We start from the raw sequence: 19,315 nt of genomic DNA, 5'->3' as shown, positions 1-19,315 counted from the left end.
TTCTCATGTATTTACGGAAAATGTCACGTGACAAAACAGAAATAGCCGCCGCAACCATTTTTTTTGTTAGATCATGGGATACATAAATTGACAAGAAATGTAATTTGGTAAAATGGTGCTTTTAAAAATATCAACTTTTTACAATAACGAAGAAGCACTGTCTTTTATCTGGTCAAGACTTGAATAGATAAAAATATGTAAGTACAAGGGGCGTGCAATAAGTAATAGCCCTGAGCCACTTCCCATAGAGTAGAGCAACGAAACTTGGCACAGTTATTAGTCTTTCTCTACATAGGAATCACCCAGAGTTATGCATTTCTCCCATCATTTGATGCAGCTCTGGAGACCGTTTTTGTAGAACACCCCAGGTTGGTCCTCCAACCATGACGTCACTTCAGAAATCAAGGCTGCATCATTTGGGAAACGCTTTTCCTTCAAAAACAACTTCATGGCTGGGAAAAGGTGAAAGTCAGAGGGTGCAAGGCCAGGAGAGTAGGGAGGATGGGGAAGGATTTCATCCACACGCTCGTGCTTCTGATATGGCGACATGCGAGTTGTGGACCGGAGCATTGTCCTGCAGAAGGAGGGTACCTTTGCTGATCTTGTCCCGCCTCTTGATTTTGATAGCTTCCCTTAATTTCCTCAAAAGTGAAGCATAATAGGCTCCTGTAATTGTGGTACCCTTTGCCAGGAAATCTGTCATCACTACTATCAGACCCAGACTCCTAGCATTCCAAAACTATCAGACCCAGACTCCTAGCATTCCAAAACTATCAGACCCTGACTCCTAGCATTCCAAAACTATCAGACGTCCGGGTCCCAGAAGACTGTGATCATGACCTTGCCAGCGGAGGGCTGCACTCTTGCCTTCATTGGAGGTGGTGAGCCAAGTGCTTCCACTGCATTGACTGGGCTTTGGTCTCTGGATCATAGTGATGGATCCAAGTTTCATCCTTTTGAAAAACGTTGACTCGTCTTATTGGCACATCTCCAAATTCATCCTCGAGCACTCGACGCGTTCTGTCTTCTAGAATGGTGTGAGCAACCTGGGAATCCATCTGGCAGACACCTTATGCATATGCAAATGGTCATGAATGATAGATTCCATAGACCCTGTACTAATCTTGACATCTTGGGCTATTTGGCGAATAGTAATGCGCCGATCTTCCAAAACGGCAGCCTCAACTTGACAGACAGATGCCTCATCAATCGCAGAAGGGGGCGACCAGGTCTGGGAGCTGTTTCCACAGACTTCCGGCCACGTTTGAATTCACGATGCCAGCGTTTTACAAGGTTTTATGATGGGGCATTATCACCATAAGTTTCTTTCATTTCATCAAAAGTCTCCTGTGATGTGCGTCCTTTCAAATACAAAAACCGGATCACTGCTCGACATTCAACAGGCTCCATTTCACACATGACTCAGTTCAAACACCTGTAAAACAGAAACCACAATTATTTCAGAGCTTTAATTTGCCACATCACCCGTAGAGATATAAATCATTGCACATGCAAAATTTCAGCTAGATTAGACAGCTGGAAGTGGGTCAGGGGCATTACTTATTGATTACCACGCAGCAACAATACACCCTCAATTTAACCCTAAAACATATACCCCTTAAACTCAACACTATGTTAAAGACCATATACAATCTTATATATCATACTATATATAACAAGCGTCTCCTTTATTTATTTAGAATTCAATAAAGCTTTCCCCCAACATTCTATAATTCCTCTTAATCTTTTTCGTCCTTAATGAACCCTACGCTAGACGCCGCATCTTCCCCATGCTACCTAGCACCTTCTCTACTCTTCTGATGAGAAGCATTATGCTTCGAAATGCCCTGGCATAAAGAGTCCCTTCTATCTCCCAAATTTTGCTTGTATTCAATTATCCAATAAATGATCCATTCTATATCTATCAATACATAGTTTTGTGACTTCATTTCATACTCTTGTTGTCCTATTGTATAAGCTCCAACAACAATTGTTGAGCTTGGCATTATCCAGATAAGTCTCCTCTTGTGGAATTGAACTCTCTCTTTTCCTATTACGCATTAAGTTATATATATATATATATATATATATATATATATATATATATATATATATATATATAGAATAATCACATTCTCTCTAATTTATATCTATAAAGACAATCAATGATTATTCTGTCTGCGGCTCTTCGTATCGTCTCGATTCTATGTCGACAGCTGGTGCTGTTATTGTTTCAAGTGTACCTGGACCTGTGGCGCTACGGACAAAGTGATGGGACAGTTTACTGAATGTTAATTGTTAAAATTTCAGTACAGGCGGTACTAAGAATATAATTCAGAATTACTGGAGATTTATACACGATCATGGTGTTCTATTGCGGCGTGCCTGCATAACCTAAACCGTATATGTTGTATATATATATACATCTTCTATCTATATACATGTGATCATCTAGCTGTGTTTTGTCTTTTGGTCTCTTGTGTGTGCATATAATTGTTCATATATGTGCATGTGTAGAAAAGAAAAATAACAAATGATGCAGTTCTTTCACAACATGACGAAGAACATTGTCGGTGGGGACACCAGTAAAACACACGTACCTTTTGCTTTTTAACCAGTTGTGTTGCTACGCTCCAAGAATCCCTTCACTGAAAGAAAGGAATTGAATTATAGTTTTTTATACATTATAGTTTTTATTATTATTATTATTATTATTATTATTATTATTATTATTATTATTATTTCGTCTGGTCACCTTCTGAGTTTGATACGCTTATAGTTGTCTACATTTCGATAAAAGTTACCCCCGATCGCTTTCACAGGCATTCAAAAACCATTATTTGTCCGATGTCTAACTCAGTCTAACTAACTGTTCTCCTCTGTCTCCTAAGCAACTGCCTAACGTGTACAATCTTTTGTTAGTTCCTGACGTCATCACGATGTCATCTTAATTGTTTATGTTCTGATAACTATTATCCCAACGTTTGCTTATGTTAACATTAAAGAGTTATAAAATATTAAACATAAATGTTTTATTTTTTAAACACTTTTCTATTCACAACGACTCGCTTTTGTTATCAAAATATTTCTATCAACTGACAATCACCCACGATCAGGCTACCCGGCGTTTTCAGGATCCAATAACATAATGCCTGACAGAGCGAGAACATTATTTTCCCGTAGATTAAATACGGGATTCAGTTCGAAATTTCGTACGAATTCCCGAGTTAGACAAGAATATTTGCGAGTTTAAAAAGAAGCACCTGAAGAAATAGGATCTTACATCGGCCGAAAAGTGAGAGCAGTAGTAACAATAATACAAATTATGTGTAAGTTAGTTAAAAAAACTACTACCACAAACTGGCATGTGACAGATTAAGAAAAATACTATTTCCAACTTAAGATTTAACGGTTGGAGAAAATAAGCATAAGAGACTAACTAAAATCACTGTCTGTCTGTGGAACGCAATATCGTTGTCTGCTTCTCCTTTTCAAGTCTAATGTGAATAAATTCCTATTGAGCCGTCCATTTAGATAATCTAGCCCTATGATCTTATCTCACCATCTACCTTACACTTAACCCTTATCCTCGAGTGGCTTCCAGGTTATGATAAATGGTGACCCTCCAAGTAAAATGTATTACAGATTAACAAAAATAGTAGTTAAGATTTAAAGGTAGCTGACTGGCGAAAATGCTATTTCAAGCCTAAGTGTGACACACTGAAATAATATTACTACATCCTAGATTCTGACAGACTAACAAACATGCTAACTAAATGAATAAATGTGATGTGAAGTTGGGCCAAGTTCTTACTAACTAACGGTAAAGTCAAAACGACCTTTGCAAGTTAATTCTACTTTAGATAAGAGATGTACTATCTTTTTATATACTGCTTATGTATAGATGATATCAATTGTAAGGTTAACTAATTTGCATATTGGTTTTGAAAACGACATTTTATTAATTAACTATGATTTGTTATTGTTTTCTTAATTCAAGGATTGTTTTGATTTTTAGATAACTAATACTTCTGTTTCGCAATATTGTTTTATTTCCTAGACATAATTAGCATTTCTTCTTTTCTTTAGAGAAATCGACTTGATGTTGTTGAACATTACGTTACGATGCATTGCTAAATTGTAAGTGAAAGAGTGAATTCGTTTTCACTTTTCTTTTCTTTCTTTTCGGTTACATTAAAAAAATAAATTAATTTGTTAATATTTATCTATATAAATAAACTAGCCTGGGTGCCCGGCGTTGCCCGGCTATTTGGAAGTGTGTGTTGAAAAAAAAAGTCGTAGTATGCAGGCAGGCGCGAACTCGTACCGCGAAGGAGGAAAAGAACGTGAAAAAAAAAACATGACATCTTTGCTATTGCGACCAGCACCAAACCGGAAGTGAAGAGGGGGTCACTTTCGAAAACATATACGAAAAAAGCGACCCCTCCCTGTAAAAAGTAGCCATTTGAAGGTGAAGGAATTAATGTTTTTAACCAATTTTTCGATATTTGTCGTCCGAAGGATAGGGCTTCAAAACGATATAGATCTTGTGAAAATTCGTCGCCTCTGTCGAAAATTTTAGGTATACATGCATACATATCGACAGACAGACATAATACATTTAAACAGGAAGGTGAGATTTATATTATAGATGAGATTTTCTTGTTTCGTGTTTACAACAAAAGTATGAATAAAATGTTTATTATTTTAAACTAAATTTTTAAGTACGAGGTGCCTTAAATACGATTCCAGATTTTTGTTGTATAATGGTGAACTATATCACCATACAAAGATATGTACTTGTGACGAGGGGTTCATCCTGATGTGTGTGTACGTGTCACTAACTGTCTATGGTGGTTCTTCACTATCTGAACCATAAGTTATGTTGTTGCAGTCTATTTATGTTCCAATGCTATGATCGTCTAAATGTTCATATGCGGGTGTGTGTGTGTGTGTGTGCGCGCGCGCGCGTGTCATACATCTATTTTCGACATACCTTATTTTCAGGCGTCCTTGATATTGGTTCACCTGGAATTCATCTTGTCTTGGAGGGGAGACTGAAACCTGTTTGAACGAATATTCATTTACTTCCAAGACGATGATTGGTTTTATATAGTTTTTATTCACTTTCCATGTGTCGATCGCAGAAGAATGGAAAGTGAATATCTTTGCTTGAGTGGTTAAACCGTCCGCTCTACTCAACGTCCAAATTCAAACTCCACTTATTCTTCTCAGCTAATCATATGACCCACACCTACTTCCGTCAGCTGATCAGATGCTTCCGGTGACTTGTCTATGATATGGTTTTATTATATTTTGACAGCTTTAATCAACATTCTTCATATTCATCTCTTGTTTATCTCTCCAGTTAGATAGATAGATAGATAGATAGAGATGGATAGATACAGAAATAGATAACTAAATCGAGAGATATATCGATAATACACATAGATAAATAGATAGATCGACAAACAGATAAATAATTTACAAATACTTTCTTGTGTTCGACCTTCTACATAACACATTTTCGTGTGGGCACGTTTATTGGTAGTACACACATGAAACTCTAGTTCCATTCGAAGTAATCTCCTCCGACTGCAAAGCACTTGTACCGTTCTAACAATTTCTGGAAGGCCTCATGGAAGTCTTCCTGTATTGCCATGTCAATCATCGTCAAAGCCTCTTTCTTCTCATCAATTGTCTCATAACGACAGTCTTTAAGGTTTTCCTTGAGCTTAGGGAATAACCAAAAGTCACAAGAGCAACGTCTCGGCTATAGGGGGTTGCAGAACTGTCTTGATGCCCATATTAGTCAAATAGTCTGTGACAAGCATGGAGTTGTGGATTGGTGCATTATCCCATTGAAAATTTCACTGACCCGATCTGAAGAGTGCTAGACGATTTTCCTGAACTCAAACCTCAAAATATTATTCCTTGTTGCCTGTCTGTCCAGTGGGAACCCAGTACATGAAGATCCTACCCGTGTTGTAAAAAAAAGGGATCATTATAAGTTTCTGTGTAGATTTGCTCTGTCTGACCTTTTTGGGTTTGGGAGAGTCAGCATGTTTCCACTGTGAAGTCTGTCTTGGTCTCTAGGTTATAGCAGTAGATCCAGTTTTTATCGCATGTCAGAGCATCAAAAACTGTGGGATCTGAGTTGATCAGTTCGGCCATCTCCTTGCTGTCATGACAACGTCTATCTTTCTGATCTTCTCTGAAGACCATTGGGACAAACCTCGCGCAAATATTCCGCATTTTCAGTTCCTCGCTAATAATTGTGTGTACAGTTCCCACACTGACATCAAACTGTGCACTGACCTCTATAGAAACACGATGGTCCTTATCTATGAAATTCTTTATTTGGCCAATCAACACTAGTGTTCTGACTTCTTTACTCCTCCCACACTTCCCATCATCCATCACATACTCCTTGCTTTCATTGAATCTCTTATGCCACTCAAAAACTGACGCTCGATTCATGCAAGATTGTTGAAAAGCAGTCTGAAGCATTTCATACGTTTATGTGGTATTTTTTCAAATTTAAAACATGATTTTATTGCATATCGTTCTTCTAAAGTGCTCTCACGTCCAGATTACATTTTTTTAAAAATCACCAGCTGTTACAATCAGGATTTAGTAGGATGTATTCCAATTTTTGCTGTAGCTGTTCACTTGAACCTGAAATCATAAAAATTGGTCAGCCATCTCATAAGATATATAGCAATAACATACTGCATTTTCAAGAGTTTACGACAATTTTAAATTACTGTCTGGAAAGTTATTGAATGCACTTCGTGTCAAATAGTGAAGTCTGATAAGTGGTAGCTATTCGACCAAGCAGACTAGTTTCAAAATAAAGTGTGACCAGGTATCCGAATGTGATGCGAAGGAATCCTCTCGTAGGTTAGAATGTTTGAAAAAGGGCAGGTGAAATAGCTTGAGGTTTATTTAATCGTATCTTTTTCAATTTCCGTCTTCCTTCTTTCCACCCAAAATCAACAATGGAAGAACAAATTTACCGCGAGATAAAGAGGAGAATGGAAAGTGTAAGAAAACAATTACGGACCAGACTGTGTGGACTGGAGTGGGGGTAGTGACGGAATTAAACTCTACAGACCCGATAAAAAGGTGGGGGTGAGTTTGTGAAAAGGGGAAAAGGAAAAAAAAAAGATCACGAAGGATAATCCTAAATAGCCCTTCAAATCTGGTAGACCTACTCTACCAATCCCCATATTTAAATAGACGTTCACATATACATACACACAACGCATGCGCACAAGCATATACATACATACACACACATGTCTGGTGGCGGCTTTGTTGTGTCCAGCTGATTAATAGTTCTATTCAGACATAGAAAGTTTACCATCCCAGGCTTTCCTTTCTTCTTGTGAAATGATGAGTTTATTGCTAATCGCTAGAGGTGCCGCTTAGACATTTTTTGTAGACCAAAGTGTGTTTCCTTTTCAAAATTGTTCTTGACTTTGTGTCTGACGACCTAGAGATGATACAAATAAACACACACACACACACACACACACACACATACACACACACAATGGTTGTATCGATTGGTTTCCTAGATATAAATCCAATGAAACTCACTTAATTTTTAAAGAATGCTCAATGCTGGACAGAGCTGATATATAGTTTATTTATTATACAAATATTATTTTTTTACAAATATGCATACATGTTTCAGTAATGGGATGTATATAATATGAATAACACTGAATGCAGTGCCATTAATATCAACTGTTCAGTTTTTAAAAAATATTTTAACCATCTATCTATATAAATAAAACAATACATGTATGTGTTTGTAAATATCTAACAGGTAAACTCTTAAAATACTGGTCACATAGCGAATAATATTTTTGTTTACATGCATGAATAACGCGTACAGACATCGGCATATTTACATTAACACCGAGCAGACATTTTTTGCGGTCATACGCATGCGCATACTTAATAGAGAACACAACATTAAACTGGAACGCTAGATGTTTTGATTTAAATTCGAGCTGATGACACTAACTCTTTTTTTTATTAATAAAAAAAGAATTAAATAATACGTAAATTTTACTCGCGGTTTTGAATTTGTAAGCCATATATCTTTTATTTTACGATCTCATATTTATTTCATATATATTTTTAAGATGGAGGGGGTGGAAAATAATATACGCAATACGAACCGTTCTGAAATAATAACATTTAGAAAGCCATTTTTAATATAGGGAGGAAAGGTATTTTTTAAAACTATTTTGTACTTCCACCTAACAATTTATTAAATAAGAAACTGAAATACAGACCGTGCTGAAATTATTTAGAAAGCCATTCTTAATATAGGATGGGAAGGCTATGTTTTTTTTACTATTCTTTACTTTCTCCTAAGAATTTAAAATAATTTTCTTAGTCATGAAGATCAAGCAACCAAGTTGCTTTCACCAGGCATTATTTCCTCCTTAAAACAAATCGGGGGAGGGGGAGATGAGGTCGCTGAATGCTGCACCAGAGCAGATACTACACTTTGATCTTAGTAAAAAGACCAAGTAAGCATAATATAGTTTCCTACCAGGCATTATCTCCTCCTTAAAAAAACAAAACAAAAAACAAAACAAAGCAAAGATACAAAATAATCGACACAGAATATATTTTAAGAATAGAGGGGGGATATGGAGTTAATCCCGGGAATGGCTGAAGCATTTTATGTTACTAAAAATACTTTATTTTACATATATTTTAAAGGAAGGGGGAGGTGGAGACACGGAGTCAGGTCTGGAAACGGCTGAAGTAGTTTATGATCTCAATATTACTTTATTTTACATCCATATATAAAAATTCGTATTCCTGTTTGTTTGCTTGTTTGTTCACAATTTGACATTTATATAGCCTCGATAAATAATATGAAATAAATTTTGAAAAGAAAGAAAATTAACATTTTAGAGTGGTGAATCACTTTTCCATATTAATTTACCGTAAAATGAGCACCCACATTTTTGCCACCAAGCGTTCAACGAAACATGTCGCCTCTAGCATCTTTTCAGGTTTGGCGATTGAGATGGGGTACAAAACACAACAAATACAATTTGTGTTTTTTTTTTATGTGGTGAGAGGAGCGGACTACATTTAAAACATAAAATAACGATGAATTTAATTAATTTTTATGAGACCACTCTATACTTTCACCTAACAATTTCATAAACAAAACGAACCCCTAAATATGACAAATTACATTGGGGGTGTTTGGCATTACAATGACGAAAAATTTCATTTAATTGTTTTTGGAATTAATTTTTGGTAGATCTTCATTTTCTTTAGGGGTTCTGCCTACTTGGCTAATTTTTTTTTTTTCGATCGCACAGGCATTCGATGCTATTTTTATTGAAACAAAAGTTACAATAATTTATTTTTAATTATTTATTTATTTTTTGGGGGGAGAGGAGAGGGGGTTCTTTCCAGTGCTCAATATTCGGAGAATAGTTTCTTCTCTTTGTATCCCTTCTGCCGAAATATCTGGTGGAGAGAGTATCACATACTTCTTTTTGGGGCGATGTTTTTATCTGTTCTTTTATTTCTGGAATTATTGTGAGGGTATCCAGGTTGCCCATGATGAAAATGACTAGTACAACAGATGTGTTCCAAACGGAACTTCATGTCAACCCAGGTAAACATATTTTAAATATTTGTTATAAATTACCCATCCCAAAAAGGTAAAATTATTTCATATGCATACTGTAAATTACCTGTCCTAGGAAAGGCATAATTCTTTCGTGCATGTGTAATAGCCGTCCTAGGGTAAATAAAATATTCTTTTGCTCGAAATAGCAAATGATACATAAACATTAAAAATTCCTCTCTCCAAAGAATAACAATAACAATTATATTAAAAATCAACTTCAATTTTCTCATTGTTTATACGGTCACGAGCAACGCCGGATAGATGCTAGTTAAAAATATAATTTGACAACGAAAGGGAACAAAATGCTCTTCTAAAATTTTTTTCTTTTCTTTTTTCTCCTTAGCTCTAATTCAATGTTAAACAAAAATCATAAATTAGCGTAATTGAAAAGGAAAGTCCCTTAGCTCCAATATTGGCAAATATTTTTGTTGGATTTTAGAGGCGACTGCTTTTTGATCAGTTTCCAAAACCAATGTGCTATTTCCGTTATGTTGATAACATTTTTGTCATGTGTTCTTTTTGTACTGAAGCTGGGGGTTGTTAGAGCAATTAAACTTATTTCACCCTGCATTGACGTGTACTTTGAAAGGTGAGGTTTATTACCAGAAAATCTACCTTTACGTGTCAATATATCAGCTGAATTTCGTTCTCCTCTAAAAAAACAAAAATCTGATTAAAACCTTAGTTCATCGAGCTTTATTGATCTGCTCTAATACTAGATGTGGAACTCCAAAGCATTACTGAGATCCTTTTGGCCAATGGTTATCCTTTACACATAATTAAAAAGTGTGTAAGGGATAAAATCCCGGCGTTTAATAGTGGAACTTCTGTAGGCTCTCAAAATTGTCCCATACATGTGAAGCTCCCGTGGATTGGTGTCAAAAGCCAGGAGTTTTCATATAAAATTTCTACAACCGTTTCACGTTACTATTTTGCAAACAAGATTCGAACGGTGTTTGGGGCAAGAAATGCTTTCCCGTCCTTTCGAAAAGATGGTACCCCTACCACTCAGTGGTAGTTTATCGTTTAAACGGTCAGTGCGAGACTGACGACATCGGGCATACCATTTAGCGTTTCGAGGGTTAGAATTTCCCAACAGGTCCCTCCTTCGATACGTAGGCATAAAAATCGCCAACATATGGGCGTGTACAAGCTGATAAATCGGCCATCAATGAACATTTATTGTAGTACCAGATCTGCACTGGAGAACACACGGTGAAACTGCTTTTATCTCATACAGAGCACGTTTAAAAATTCACTTAAAAATTCTCGAGACGGCATCTATTAATTTTCGCCAACCATCTCTGTGTAAATAGAAAGAACATACCCATGATTTGGAACTCATCAGTGTTCGATGAGGTTTTTCCCTTTTCTCTTTTTCCTTCGTACTATTTTCCTACCCTCACTTTGACCACGTTTTTAAACGATGTTGCACCCCCCTCCGTTTCTGACGTTCAATTTGAAAAAAAGTCTGGAAACTTATTTAAGGCGGTCCGTAGTCTCAAAGACGATTGGAAGAGCTTTTGAGTATGGAAGATGGGAAGGAATAGTTGAAGATGGCTGAAGATGGGGAAAAAAAAACGATTTAGGAAGGCAGCAACCTTTTGTGAAAAAATAGGACGGAACATCAGCACCTGAACAGAGAAGCAACGAAAAGACAGAACGTGACACCTCCTACATATGGTGAAAATAAGACGAGCAGTTCTTGGAAAGAAACTTTGCTTATGTAAGTTTGGTTTGGTTTAAGGCAGGTAGACAGTTGGGTAGATGGAGAGAGAGAGAAAGAGGGAGAGAGAGGAGAGAGAGAGGAGAGAGGAGAGAGAGAAAGAAAGAGACAGACAGACAGAGAGAGAAAGAGGGAGAGGGAGGATGAAGGAGAGAGGATAAAGGGAAACTATTGACAGTGATTGTACCTATTTACTATGCCTCCCCACGGGACAGAGTTAGATACCAGGGTCGTTTTTTAACGTGGAGAAAAGGTACAAAAATAAAAAAATTGTCTCAGTCGTGAAGGACTGATCCTCCACCGAAAGAGAACAAGAAATGGAAGTGCAGCATCTGAAGAACAGATACTACACCTTGATCTTGACCAAGATAACTTTAGTATGAAATAACATTTGCATTGCTAAAACGTCATCATTGAATGGACGCATCTCATTTAAGATGCGTCCAATCATTTCAGTGGTATGTTGATATTCTACGTTTACGCTTGAATTAGAATGTTCGTTACTCTGTCAAGCTTGAACTTGAAAAACAAAGCATTTTTATCGCTCTGCCACACTTATGTCTTGAAATGAATATTTTCAGTTTGCAAATTTAAGTTTTAAACATAAAAAAAAACACCGCGCTTAAATTTGAAAAAAAAAAAGTGCGTTGATCTGTCACGTTTAAATCTGAAGCTACTGTTTCGTTAGTCTCTCATGCTTAAATTTAATTGGCATGTTCGTCCATCTGTCACGTTTGAATTAAAATTCGTCAGTCTGTCACGTTTTAGTTTGAAATAAAATGTTCGTCGGTCTGTCAAGTATAAGTTTCAAACATTGTTTTTTAGTCTGTCATGCTTAAGTCTAAACTATTAATATCGTTGGTTTATCACGCTGACGTTTGAAATAGCATGTTTGTTAATCTCTCAGGCTTAATTTTGAAACTGCATTTTGTTGATCTCTCACGTTTATTATGTTTATATGAATTAGTATGTTCGTTTGTCTGTCACGCTTGAATCTACAATAACCTTTTCATCGATCTGTCACACTTATGTTTGAATTAGGATTTTAATCGTTTAACGCGCTGGTTGAATTATACCCTTTAAAAACATCTGTTAATAGCTAACATTATATTAAAGGACGCATCTTAAGACTATAAGTATGTGTATATGTTTATTTACCTACTCTGCAGGAGGTTAGACACAAGGCCATGTGGAGTTTTGATAAGGCAGCGCACTTGGTGAAGTGCACTATTGCCTACAAAATGTTCACCGGTAGGGGTACGTCAGGCAATTAGCAATATAGTAAATCTTTCTCACAGATAAAGGTAAAGTCTGGAATGCTTGACCCCTCAAGACTGAACAAAAGTGCATTTCAGTCCTACAGTAACAAAGCCACTGTTGTACCTATTGCCAAGGACGCATCCTTAACTAATACGAACAACACCTACTCAAGCTGCGCCACGTTTATTTTGAGTGCCTTTCCCGCCATCTCCATCTGACCGAGAAAAAAAACGCCCCCTTCCAATTGCCGTTTTGACCCGACGAACACTTGTTTTAGTGACAGCTATGAGTCACTCATCGCCATCACGCAGGCAGCCGTCATAAACTCCCTCCAACAAAACATATTTATGCCAATCAAGCACGAATGTACAGCGTTAACCGACACGAGTAACTTGTGTTCTGAAACCAAGGTAAAAAAATAAATAAATAAACTTACATCGATATATAGAGACGTATCTATGAATCTATAAGACGCGGCAATTTTCTCTTCTTTTTTACCACCATAAAAATCATGTTGATTGTTAATTTCCATGAATTTTTTTAAAAATTAGTCATAATTTTAATGGTACAAACTCAACATTAACCTTGCTCTACGTGTCTATTAAATAAGGATTCAGTTCGAAATTCCGTATAAAACCAGAGTTCGACAACACGCACCTGAAGAAGCTTGGAAATTACTTCAGCCGAAACGTTGTGAATATATCAAGGTCAAAATTGTAGTCTGAATAATCAAAATAATACAAACTGCATGACTATAGGTGCTAACACAAATTGGTTTCAGGAAAGGCCGCCCAACCATCAAATGTTATAGTAGAACCACGTGGTTTTCTTTCGGTTAAATTGTGGATATCAGACTACGTTACTTTTAATGGTAACCTAGGGTTGCGTGGTCAGAAAGTTTATGGTTCGCCCCCAACACCTAGGCTTCCAAAGATTCTGACTCCTTATCATAAACTCTTCCATATTCAGACTATCCTGTTGATTCTTCAGAGATAAAAAAAAATCGATTCCAACTTCTAGCGGTCCAACTTCACATTGTGAAGTTGGACCGCTAGACGTTGGAATCGATTTTTTTGTGAAGTTCACAACCCTACAATAAACAAAGTAAGTACGAGTGGTCTGCAGAAACCGAAAAATGCTGCTTTTAAGGATCTTACATTGTATCCTCGTATTATTTATACTGTTATATCATTTGTATCGTTATATAATGTATATCGTTATATTATTTATATCGTTATATTATTTATATCGTTATATTATTTATATCGTTATATTATTTATATCGTTATACTATTTATATCGTTATACTATTTATATCGTTATATTATTTATATCGTTATATTATTTATATCGTTATATTATTTATATCGTTATATTATTTATACTGTATATTATGTATATCGTTATATTATTTATATTGTTATATTATTTATATCGTTATATTATTTATATCGTTATATTATTTATATTGTTATATTATGTATATCGTTATATTATTTATATCGTTATATTATTTATATCGTTATATTATTTATATTGTTATATTATTTATATCGTATTATTTTTATCGTTATATTATTTATATCGTTATACTATGTGTATCGTTATATTATGTGTATCGTTATATTATTTGTATCATTATATTATTTATATCGTTATATTATTTGTATCATTTACTATTTATATCGTTATATTATTTGTATCGTTTACTATTTATATTGTTATATTATTTGTATCGTTGTATTATTTATATCGTTATATTATTTATATCGTTATAGTCTTTATATCGTTTATTATTTATATCGTTATATTATTTACATCGTTATATTATTTATATCGTTTATTATTTATATCGTTATATTATTTATACCATTATACTATTTATATTGTTATATTGTTTATATCGTTTATTATTTATATCACTATATTATTTATATCATTATATTATTTATATCGTTATATTATTTATATGGTTATATTATTTATATCGTTATACTATTTATATCATTATATTATTTATAACGTTGTATTATTTATATCGTTATACTATTTATATCGTTTATTATTTATATCGTTATACTATTTATATTGTTATACTATTTATATTGTTATATTATTCATATTGTTATATTATTCATATTATTTACATCGTTATATTATTTATATCATTATAATATTTATATCGTTATATTGTTTATATCGTTATATTATTTATATTGTTTATTATTTATATCGTTATATTTTTTATGCCGTTATATTATTTATACCATTATGTTATTCATGTCGTTATACTTTTTATATCATTATATTATTTATATCGCCCCATTATTTTTGTCATTATACTATTTATATCGTTATATTAATTATATCGTTATATTATGTAAAGCGTTATATTATTTATATCATTATATTATTTATATTGTGTAATTATTTATAACGTTATACTATTTATACTGTCATACTATTTATATCGTTATATTATTTATAGCGTTATATTATTGATAATGACTCAATATACTACTATGTGCCACCTTTCTAAACACTCAAATATGTAAATTAGAGATCAAGAGTAAGTGGAGCAATCCGAAGAATAGAGTGACGCTCGCCCCTAAATATCTGTGCAATAGCCAATGCAAATGAAGCTTTATGGTTGACCGTGATTATCGTCGATCCATTTTTTAAAATTTGCAGAATTGTGAATTTCTTAGACATCCATAATACTTACATAATTATTCCATTTATATGTTTTGTAGAAATCAGTTACTGTTTATCAAGATCTAAAAGCTAATCGAGGATAAGACTAATGGGTCTGTCAGTTTTTTATTTGAGAATCACCACTCAAAGCTCGAAGGCCACTCGAATATAAGAGTTACTGAATGTAAGTTGGTAGTGTTAGTAATTGTTATTTGTGTAAAATGGGTAGAATTTGATGATTTATGAGGACAGCTCAACAAGAACTTGTTTACATTAGATTTGAAGGCTACCATGTTGTATTCAACCGAGATGAAAGCTAGTGGAACAGTTCTGGGGAAAAAACTTTGTTCAAGGAATATGCGTTTACATGTAGGCACGGATAAAGTGGGGCGAGGGGGTAATCGTATATAATGATTATAGCCAGTCAAGTGTTTTCATGAAAGTTTGACAATGGGGTCATAGATTAGATTTGAATATGAGAGTTGAAACTGGTGAAAATTTAATTATTTCAGAGTACGGACTGTTTCTTTATTGAAATTAATTTAATATCTGCTGTGAAAAGGTGTTTACTTAATTTCTTAATTTATACTAGCTTATACCCGCTCGTTGGGCAGAGTTGTATAGTGCCTGGTTATATTAATTTACATCTTTAGTTTTTTTTTTACCGCTGTATAGCTCATATGAAGAAACATATTTACGAAATTTAGTACAAAATACTATGCTACGTAGTATTTTCATGAGAGAGAAATAACTACGATAAATATATTTATGCATTGTTTTATTAGCGAATAAGAAATTGTTTTAAGCAAAAATAATGCTGAGTAGTTTTATGCCTACTGTTGTTGCGGAATATCAAGAAAAGGTGATTAAGTTTAAAGAAATATTTATGCAATATTTTTTTTGTGATTTTATGTTAATTTAAAAAAATAGCTATCCTTGTTATAACTATTCCTTGGACATACGTAAGATTGTAACCTGGGCAGTGACACTGCAAAAACTACTGTTTAGTAAGGTGTATTCTGTTTATTCGTCTTTATAAACTAATCACATATATAGCTCGTGTGAAGAAACATATTAAACGAAATTTAGTGGAAAGAACACTATGCTACGTAGTATTTTATTGATGAATGTACTAACGTATTGTTTTATTAGCCAAAAAGCATGTGAAATTGTTTTAAGCAAAAATAATGCTGAATAGTTTTATGCCTACTCTTGTTGTGGAATATCAAGAAAGGGTTACTTAGTTTTAAAAAATATTTATGTAATATGTTTATGATTTTATGTTAATTTCTAAAAAAAACATATCCTATTTAAAATCATTCTTTGGACACGTAAGATTGTGAATCGAGCATTGACACTGTTAAAACTACTGTTTAATAGGATGTATTTTTTTTTATTCCTTTTTATAAACTAATCATATATTTCTATTTGCGTACGAACAAACAAACGTGTTTTAATATTATATTTAGATTTAGTTAGTTTCCAGTTTAGTAGTTATTTAATTGTAAAATACATTTCCTAAATGCACTAAGAATGATTTCCAATGACGCGTTGTCCTCACTATCGATTTCGGGTTGCGCATCTTATCAGTTCAGACAACAACCTCGACCTGACTCCGGGTGCAACAGTTTGCACCCCCCCCCTTTGAAGTGTTTAGCTACGCACATCTACATTGCAAAAATATTTTTGAAGTTATAATCTTTTCCAACTCTTATGGTGACATACACTGCTGATCAAAAATTTAAGACTTAAAAAATCTAAAAAAAAAAAAACAACTTTTTTTTTAAGGATAGATTTTAAACTCTTCCGACTTAAGGTCACCAATACTACAGTCTAAAAGGTTATGGAAACACAAAGCTTTATTCCAAAGATTTATTTTTAAAATTTGCATTTTTATTGAATTAGGCTTTTTACACATGATCAAAATTATAAGACCAGAGACAAAGATTCTATTAAATTGTACAAAAAGTGTATGAAAAGTGTATGAAAACATTCAATAATCAAACTTAATAATGAGTTCTAACTCCATTGCTTTTGATGACTTCAAAAATTTTTGATGGCATGATAGAAATAAGGGGTTCCATTAAGGTGCGGGGGACCTTGCTCCAGTTTCTGAAGATAGCTGTTGAATATTCTTTGCCATTTCGATAAACCTCTCTTGTCATCCATCCCCAGACATTTTCAATTGGGTTCAAGTCCGGTGAGCATGCAGGATGTCCCAAAGGATGGACTCCATTTTCTTGTAAAAAGCTCAAAGTCCGCCTTGCAGTGTGGATTGCAGCATTATCCTGTTGGAATAACCATCCATCCCCACACAAACGATGACCCTCCACCATCAAAGATGCTTTTTGTAGCATGCTAACATAACCAGCTGCTGTCTGACGACCCTGCACCACCTGGAACTCCATCGTCTCTCTGTAAGAAAAAGCACCCCATACCATTACGGACCCTCCACCACTCTGACGTGTGGAAGAAATTTCAAGGGACATGTTTTTGTCATACCAATATCGCTGGAAGCCATCGGGACCATCTAAATTAAATTTTTTCTCATCAGAAAACAGGACTTTCTTCCACTTCTCAACGTCCCAGGTTTAGTATTCACGACCAAATCTTAAGCGGTCCACTTTGTCACGTGGAAGCAATCGAGGAATTTGTTTACGCTTTTTATTTACCATGCCTTTTTGTTGTAAATGTCGTCTGATGGTTATTGGACTGCAGTCAGCATCTGTAACCACCTTAATTTGAATAGAAGAAAGTCCTCTGTCATACATAACAACCCGTCTGATTTGCCTACTCAATGCAGGAGAAATTTTTTTTGGGGAGGGGGCATACCAAAGGATTTTGCTTTTCCATAATTCTCAGTGTTTTTTTTAGAAAGTTACAAATAACAGTTTTACTGCGATTTACCATAGCTGCTATCGCTCGCTGTAACAAACCTTGCTTATGGAATCCTAGAATTCGAGAACGCTCAACTTCGGTTAGTTTTCTTGCTTTAGGCATGGTAACACTTTTACATAGTAATTGCTAATCTCTAACTGAACTAAAAACATTAGAATTACCATAAATCTAACAATTTATACCCTTCGTCTTATAATTTTCATAATGTGTAAAAAGCCTAATTTAATAAAAATGCAAATTTTTAAATAAATGTACCTTTTTATTTCCATTACCTTTTAGACTGTAGTATTAGTAACCTTAAGTTGGAAGATTTTTAAAATCTATCAAAAAAAAAAAAAAAGGTTTCTTTTTAAAGATTTTTAAGTGGTCTTAATTTTTTGATCAGCAGTGTATCAGTTATCATCAACTATGAGAATCCACACTTCTATATAATGATTTCTCCCACATTTCCCTATTTCGACTGAGTTGTCTTTTCCTGAATTCGCATTCGGATAAGTTGGTCTTTTCAGTATTACTACTATTACCGTACCACAAGTTGAGGCTAATGCATATGCTGCTCCAGAGTGGACAGAAGGAGCGACGATCTCGGTTAAACACATCCGTGGACCGACATACCATAATACAAAGAACACAATTGAATTTGATAGTGGGTATTATAGATCTATTCAATATTGTGGAAGACGATGAAACCTTATGTGAATGAGAATACCTGCCCTAAAGAAAGAGACATTACACACATCGAATGTCAGGAGTACTTAGATCGTGTCAAAATCACGTAATATTTCTGTGATGAGCTATTGCTATTATTTACATTGTTTACATAGGATGGACAATACAGTCTGTCGAGTTATGGTTGTAGAAACAGCGAAAGGTTGTAGTCCAATGGGCGACATTAAAATTAGGCATGTACGAGTTGCTGTAATAACAGGGAATAAACTTCTGGAAGATGCAAAAACCAGAAACTCACTGCATATGCAAAGCTATAGTGACCTCTTGACTATAGTGATGAACTGAATATAAGACACACCAATCATCTACAAAAACGGGCCAATAAT

The sequence above is a fragment of the Euprymna scolopes genome, chromosome 16 (genome assembly GCF_053919585.1).
Source record: "Euprymna scolopes isolate OS-2025 chromosome 16, ASM5391958v1, whole genome shotgun sequence".
Classification (NCBI taxonomy): domain Eukaryota; kingdom Metazoa; phylum Mollusca; class Cephalopoda; order Sepiida; family Sepiolidae; genus Euprymna; species Euprymna scolopes.
The sequence above is the reverse complement of the archived record's forward strand: the minus strand, read 5'-3'. Positions refer to the sequence as shown.